We start from the raw sequence: 7,133 nt of genomic DNA on the forward strand, positions 1-7,133 counted from the left end.
CGAGGGGCGGGGGGGGGGGCAGGCGACCGGTCCAGGGCACGGTGGCGGCGGCGGAAGGAGCTCGCTGGGCAGCAGCGGCAGGGAACCGGACTCTGGGCGGCGGAGGCGGCGCCTCGAAGCCTGCAGCAGCTTTCCACGCGATCGTGTGCCCCAAAGACAGACTGACCGACCGCGGGGACCGTTCCCCCCACCCACCCACCCACCCCCCGGCCCTGCTGGCCAACTGCCTTTCTCTTTCCCTCCCTTTCTTCGGACTCCTCTTTTCCCTGGTGTTCTCAGGGGAAAAAAATTATATATATATTATATATTATATTATATATATATATAATTTTTTTTTTTAAGTTGCAGAACCAAAGGCGGCTGGAAAGAGAGAGGGAAGGCGGGGGTGGATGGGGGGGGGAGAAAAACTCTAGTTTGCCTATGCGCATGCGTGGTGATACCGGCCTATGACAAACTCGGCAGGATTTTAAAGCCGTATTACGGGCTGGGGTGCTGGGAGGCGGGGTACACCACCCTTTGGGCCCCCTTCTCTAGGCTCCCCATCCCCCAGGCATCTGCTGAAAGAGAGATCCACTCCGCAGCCTCTGCCTGCCCACCGCCTGCCTGTCTATGCTTCTTCCAAAGCCTCTGGCCCACGGGAGACTGAACCCCAACTTTCCAAACTGGACCCCTTGGCTTGTCCCAGACCGCTCCCACTGGGGCTCCGCAGAAACTGCTGCCCTGACGCAGAACATCGTGGAGGACCTCCTCCTCATTCTTACCCCTGGGGGAGGGTACCTAAGCTCTTCGGCTAGAGGCTAGGGTGGAAGCAAACATCCTACAAAGCTCCCAGTGTAGGAGGGGGTTCGGGGAGGGGGCACGATTGCTCGTCTGGATGAGACCCAGTTCAGCTAGGCGCGACGAGTGGTCCTGCCGCGCGGATCTAGGTGATGGTTATCAAGTGAGAAGACTGTGAAGTTTGGCGGAACAGGGCTCCCGGAACTTCTAGACACTTTCAGATGCCCGCAGTTGTTGGGACTCTGGAGGGGCGGGTTTGTAGGATGTGTCCCCCTCCCTTCAGCACTCTTAAGAGCGCCACCCCCAAAACAGTGCCTCACACTGCAGCGCGATTCTTGTTCTTTGTGGTTCCCATCCTCTAGCGGTCAAGGGTGAAAGACATACACACACACAAACACACACACACACACACACACACACACAGGAAACGATTTTCATCATCTGTGGGCATGCACTTGATCTTAAGGGGCAATGTCTGTGGCAGTTTTGGTTTGTTCCTCCAGTCCCCCATTTCCACCCTCAGCTAATTATCCTTGGGCGTGCAAGCTGGGGCTCCAGACCTTATCCTACCTCCTACAGCCTCTTCCTGGCCCTAAATTCCCCACCCTAAAGGCCCTAAATGCCCACCTGGCCCTAAGGGCCTCCCCACCCCCATTCTCCTTTTCCTGGAACCAAAAATGGTGGTGGAAGCTCTCACAAAACGCAAAGAAATAGATGCCCCTGCTCAGTTTGCCTTGCTTTCTTTCATCTAGTGCACGTTAAGGGAAAAGAGCCTTAAGGAAAAAGAGCCCAAGGTTCTTAAAGCTCCTCTTCACATCCTGTGTTTCCTTTCCTCTAACCCTCTCTAGGTTTTGATCACTTGGTGACCTGAAAGCTTTTTATGCTTTCCCCATCTAGTTTGAAATCTACCCATGGAACACAGGGATACTAAAAAGAGGAGTCTCTGAGTCTCTAGAACTGCCTCTAAACAGTGTCCTTCTGCCCTTCCCTATCTTCCTAGATATTCTGTCCAGTGGCTGCAGCCTGAAATTGCCCCTGGCCAGTGGAGTCCACATACCCCCTCAGTAGGCACCCCAGCTCTGCCCTGGGACAGTGGATGTGGAGCACCCAGCTTTCTGTGGCATAACCGAGAGGTTGAACAAAGTTAGTGGCTATGAAAGGAGAGGTAAGAAGGCATGGAGTCACCTGGCACCTAAGTGCCCTAGAGTCCAAAGGCAGTTCTCCTGAAAGAACCCATTCTGTAAAGATACAAACAGTAAAGAGACACTGGTTACCCAGCCACAAACTTTTTTTAAAAGTTGCTGTTTTCTGAATTATCTGGATAATTCCATGCTTCTCTTCAATTGCCTTTGCATGACAGACACAGCCTCAACAATTCTGGGTTCTTTGTTTTGCAGTTTTCCCTCTAGAGGAAGATGGTGTTGGCTAGTGGTTAAGAGTGCCAACACTTGAGTTGGGAGTTCCAGTTCCCTGACCTGCTGTTCTCTAGTAAATCCCTAGATGAGTCATAAAGCCCCCTTCTGAATCTCCTTAAACACAAGCACACAATAACAAACAGAAACAGCATGATACACCTTGTAGGATGCACTGAGAATGAAATGGAATGACCTTGCAAAATCAGGGATTGGAGCCGGGCTTGGTGGCGCATGCCTGTAATCCCAGTGGCTCAGGAGGCTGAGGCAGGAGGATCTTGAGTTCAAAACCAGTCTCTGCAACTTAGTGAGAACCTAAGCAACTCAGCAAGACTCTGTCTGTAAATAAAATATTAAAAATGGCTGGGGATATGGCTCAGTGGTTAAGTACCCTTGGGTTCAATCCCTGGTAGAAAGGAAGGAAGGAAGGAAGGAAGGAAGAAGGGAGGGAGGGAGGGAGGAGACCTGGTTCAAGGGAGGGAGGGAAAAAGAAAATCAGGGATTGGTGAGAAGAACACACCATGATAATCTCAGTGGCACTGAGTTTGGGTTGGGCACTCACTTGGCATTGGATACCTGCTCTTCTAAAAAGCAGCTCTGAAAACAGAGCTTTTCAAACTTCTTTGGCGTCAAAACTGGACCTCACCTGACAAGACCTTTGTAGTCTTGAGTTATTCCACTTGTGGTAGAATATGAAGAAATACACACGCAATTGCAGGGTACTTTCCAGACTTCACTGGTTTTGAAAACCAAGAATCATATTTCAAAATCTTCAACAAATCTATCTGTTCCAAGGTCTTCAGATAAAAAGGTGTGGATTTTATATACTGATATTAATAATGGTGTTCTGAGGTTATAGCTCACGAGTAATCAGCTCCTTATCATTAGGACTTCCTCTGTGTTTTCCATGGTTGTGGCCCCAGTAGTCTGAGCTATTCCTGGCACTTATGAAATACTCACTAACAACCAAGTGAATGAATGGGTGCAGGGATGTAAGAAGCATTTCAGTGAGTGATATCAAAGAGGACCAACTGAAAATTTCCTTGAGCCTTCAGTGGGCATGGGTGGTAGGGGCTGCCCTGAAGAGCCAGGCTCATTTATAAGAACACATCAGTCCCATCGGAGATGTTGCCTGGTTTGGCTGGGAAATGAGCAGACAGTTGGAAGGAGAGAAATTGATGCCTCTCTGTTGAGGGTTTGTGACCAACAGCCCTCCAATATGTGGCATGTCTCCCCTTGCGAACCCTGTGTGCAGTTGGGTGTGTGCTCTTGGATTGAGTCATCTGAAAACACACTGGCAAGGAAGGCATCGCCGTTCTTCTCTCATTAAAAATGATTTTGAGCCTGTGGAACTAATAAATCAATATTTTTTGGCTGCTGTCCCAACGGGGTTATTTTACAAAGAGAGGCGCAAGATAAGGAATTTATGAACGATTGCATCCCTGTGTCGCCTTTCCCAGCGGGAGAAAGCCCGGCCTGGGTTGTCATTCTGGGAAAATCTACCCCCTTTTTATGCCCAGCAAATAATGTTTTATGACCCTGGTTTATGGTGGTGTTTTAATGATCTGCTGTAGAAAGCGGTTTTCTCTCCAGTCACTAGAATTTGTCAAGAAAGGCTCGAGGCCATAAAAGAGGGACGGGCCCCAGGGACAAACAGGCTCCATCTTCTGAAATAAACTAATAAAGAGCCCCAAGATGTTTACTCCTTCACCTCAGAGTCAAGACCAGCAGGGCTGTGTGAGAGGGGCCCCACAGATGGAGCATTAAACAGGACAAAGGGGCCGGAAAGGGTCGGGGGGCTTCCTCACCACCACATGGCCACAGTCAAAGTAATCCCATCACATTACACTGCCACCGGCCACTGGTCTATGGGGGACAAAGGCTCCCTTGAAGTTGCAGGACAGTTTTGGACTCTGGACAGACTCAAGGAGGCTCCTTCAGAATCTTGAGCTCTCCTTGGGCTGGGCTTGATCTAACTCTGAAGCCCTCTTTGTTTTGAGATTTCAGTGATGCTTTTTTGGTGGGGCCTGAGTGGATGCTTTGATTTCGTTTTGGTTTGTTTGGATTTTGCTTGTTTTGTAAAGGACATGGGGGTTAGGTGGACGTGAGTTTGAATCACGGCTCTGCTTCTTGTGGATCGAGCTGACTTAGCCTGTCGAGCTTCCGTTTCCTTCCCTGGAAAATGGAGAGAAGAAGCAAACATTAGCTGGTTCTAGCAATTGGGAATGTACAGAAGACCTTGGTGCAGCCTCTGCCTTGGGTGATAGCTCTGAGAATGGGTGGTCACTGTGATTATTTCAGCACTGGACATGTCTGTGTACGAGTCTCTGGGTGAAACCCAGAGATAATTGAGGAGTCTGAGGAAGATGGGGGGTACCTGAAGAGGAAAGAGATGTGACAAGCAGTTATGTGATTACCCATCCTGGCTGCAGGATGGCATACAATAAGAGCAAGGCTGGTATGTGTTGCAATAAGAGGGCTGAATAATAATAATTGCAGGCGATGTTTATAGAGCTCTTTGTATGTGCCAGACACTAGCCCTGCCTAATGCTTTACATTCGTTGCCTGGTTTCTCACTCATTCATGAGGTAGATTTTTTTTTTTTTTTTTGTATTTTATTTAGAGACAGAGTCTCACTGAGTTGCTTAGAGCCTGGCTAAGTTACTGAGGCTGGCTTTGAACTAGCAATCCTCCTGCCTCAGCCTCCTGAGCTGCTTGGATTTCAGGTATTCATCGCCACCCCCAAGGTAAATCTTATTATTGTCTGCATTATATGGAGAAAAGTGAAGTTTCAAAGGTCATAATCCCGATAACTCCAAGCTGTTTTAGTGGGGCAGGAGCTAGAATCTTGGCAGCTTCTGATTCACTCAGCACTAACCATACAAACCCTGGGAACACCTGGCTCAAGTCCAATTTGACAGAGTTGTCAAAAGATTTGGTCTTTTTTCATTAATTGGCTTACTTTGAAACCAGGACTCCCCTGCCCTAGACCTACCTCTACCATCAAGATGGCGACATCCTTCTGGGGTGGGTGGCTCACTGGTAGAGCACTTGCCTAGCATGTGTGAGGCACTGGTTTTGATTCTCAGCACCACATAAAAATAAATAAATAAACAAATAAAATAAAGATATTGTGTCCATCTGCAGGGGTGGGGGCAGCATCCATATTTGGTAGTTCACCCTGAATTCTTACCTTATAATGGGCAGTGTCCTTGGAATTCCCTGTCCCCTGAAAGGAACTTGGACTGGGGCTTCTCCAAATGAAGATATGAGGGCTCTCTCTCCTGGGTGCAGCTCAGGCCAAGCCATTTCCCTGCTTAATGTCCTTCAGGGACACCCCCAGAGCTTATCCAAACACGTCTAAACATGTTTACCCAGCCTGCGGGTTTCATCAGGTTACATCCATTATATCTGCTCTTCCCTGTGCCTGAAACACTGTTCCCACCCCGGGTACCCTCAGTCCCTTTGGGTCACCTCCTGCCTGTACACATCAATCTAAAGCCACCCCTGCTCCTCTCCCCATGATCCGCTACCTGCTGACTATTAAAATGTCCAACTTTCATCATGACCTAAAGTGATCTTATTTCATTTACGTGCATGTAATTTTGTTCCCCCTCATTAGAAGGGTGGGCATCTCTTCTGTCTTGTTCAAAGTTGTGACTACCAGTGACTGGCACCAAGAATGTTCTCAAAAAAAAAAAAAAAAAGAATGAAGCAGTGATCTTATCCATGGCTACATTACTGCTAAGCCAAAGTTTGAAATCTGACTCTAAATACCAGGGACTTAACCACTAGACTTTACCTATAAAGAAAGACAAAGCAGATTTCTTAGAAGGTGTCTCCGTGGTTCCCCCAAAGTGCCCTTGCTTTTCCCCTTGGCCCCTCCCACACAGGGTTGGCCTTAAGTGGAGAGAGTCTGATAAAAGAAATCATTTTCCTCTGAAGAAAGGCAGTATTCCATGTGTTCTGCCTTTTCATGAAGTGGAATTCTTCAAACTGGCATTTTCTTATGAAAGGCAGCTGGAATGGTCGGTCCCATGAGGCAGCTCAAGACTGTGAGCTCCACATCTTCTGTGTGTAGCTGGCAGTCCACAGGCTGGATTCAGGAGAACAGAGACTGGCCCTTCCTAGGGAACACAAGTCCTTTTACCCAGGGAGAAGCTGATTTTCTTAGAGAAGCAGGAAAAATGACCGGGAGTTTGATTTTATTTTATGTTTTTGTTGTTATTATTGCAATCATCCATATTCTGTGTCTAAATCTATGTACTCGGGCTTTGGATGTCCAGCTGAGTTCTTCTAAATAATTGTTTTTATTCTCAAACAACCAACCCAGTACACAGTCATTTTCCTGGGTATGTAATATCAAGTTGTTAGACCGTTTAACTGAGTTCCACGCTCTGGAAGGGAAATCTAGAGAGGTGTTTTTTTCATGATTTGGACTGAAGTCAGCTGGGAAATTAACTGGCAGAAGCCTAAGAGCTCACCGGAGAGCCGAGCTAATGCTCAGATTTGGTTCTCGATAGATTCTAATAGGGATCAAATCTATGCCTTCCAGAGAAGAAGCAGTCCTTTCATGACCACTTAGGAAGCTACCTGAGGACACATTTAGACAAGGGTCAAACCAGGATTTGCCTGGGAAAGGAAAGCTTATGGCATGTCATGACTGCTTAGGAACATGAGCATCTCTCCTTGTAAATTTCAGACATGTAACATAGCTTTTTAAAAAAAAATTACAAATGAATTATTTATTTTTAATTGACAGAAATTGCACATATCCACGGTGTATGATATAATGTTTTCATATACATATACATTATGGAAAGGCTAAATCAAACTAGTTAACATATCCATTACCTCACATACTTTGTGTGTGTGTGAGTGTGTGTGTGTGTGTGTGTGTGTGATGAGAACTTTGTTTCTTTTTCTGTGCTTTGCTGGGTATTA

Source organism: Marmota monax, unplaced genomic scaffold, assembly GCF_021218885.2.
Source record: "Marmota monax isolate L192 unplaced genomic scaffold, Marmota_monax_Labrador192_F-V1.1 WCK01_AAM20220418_F8-fsc00042, whole genome shotgun sequence".
Lineage (NCBI taxonomy): Eukaryota > Metazoa > Chordata > Mammalia > Rodentia > Sciuridae > Marmota > Marmota monax.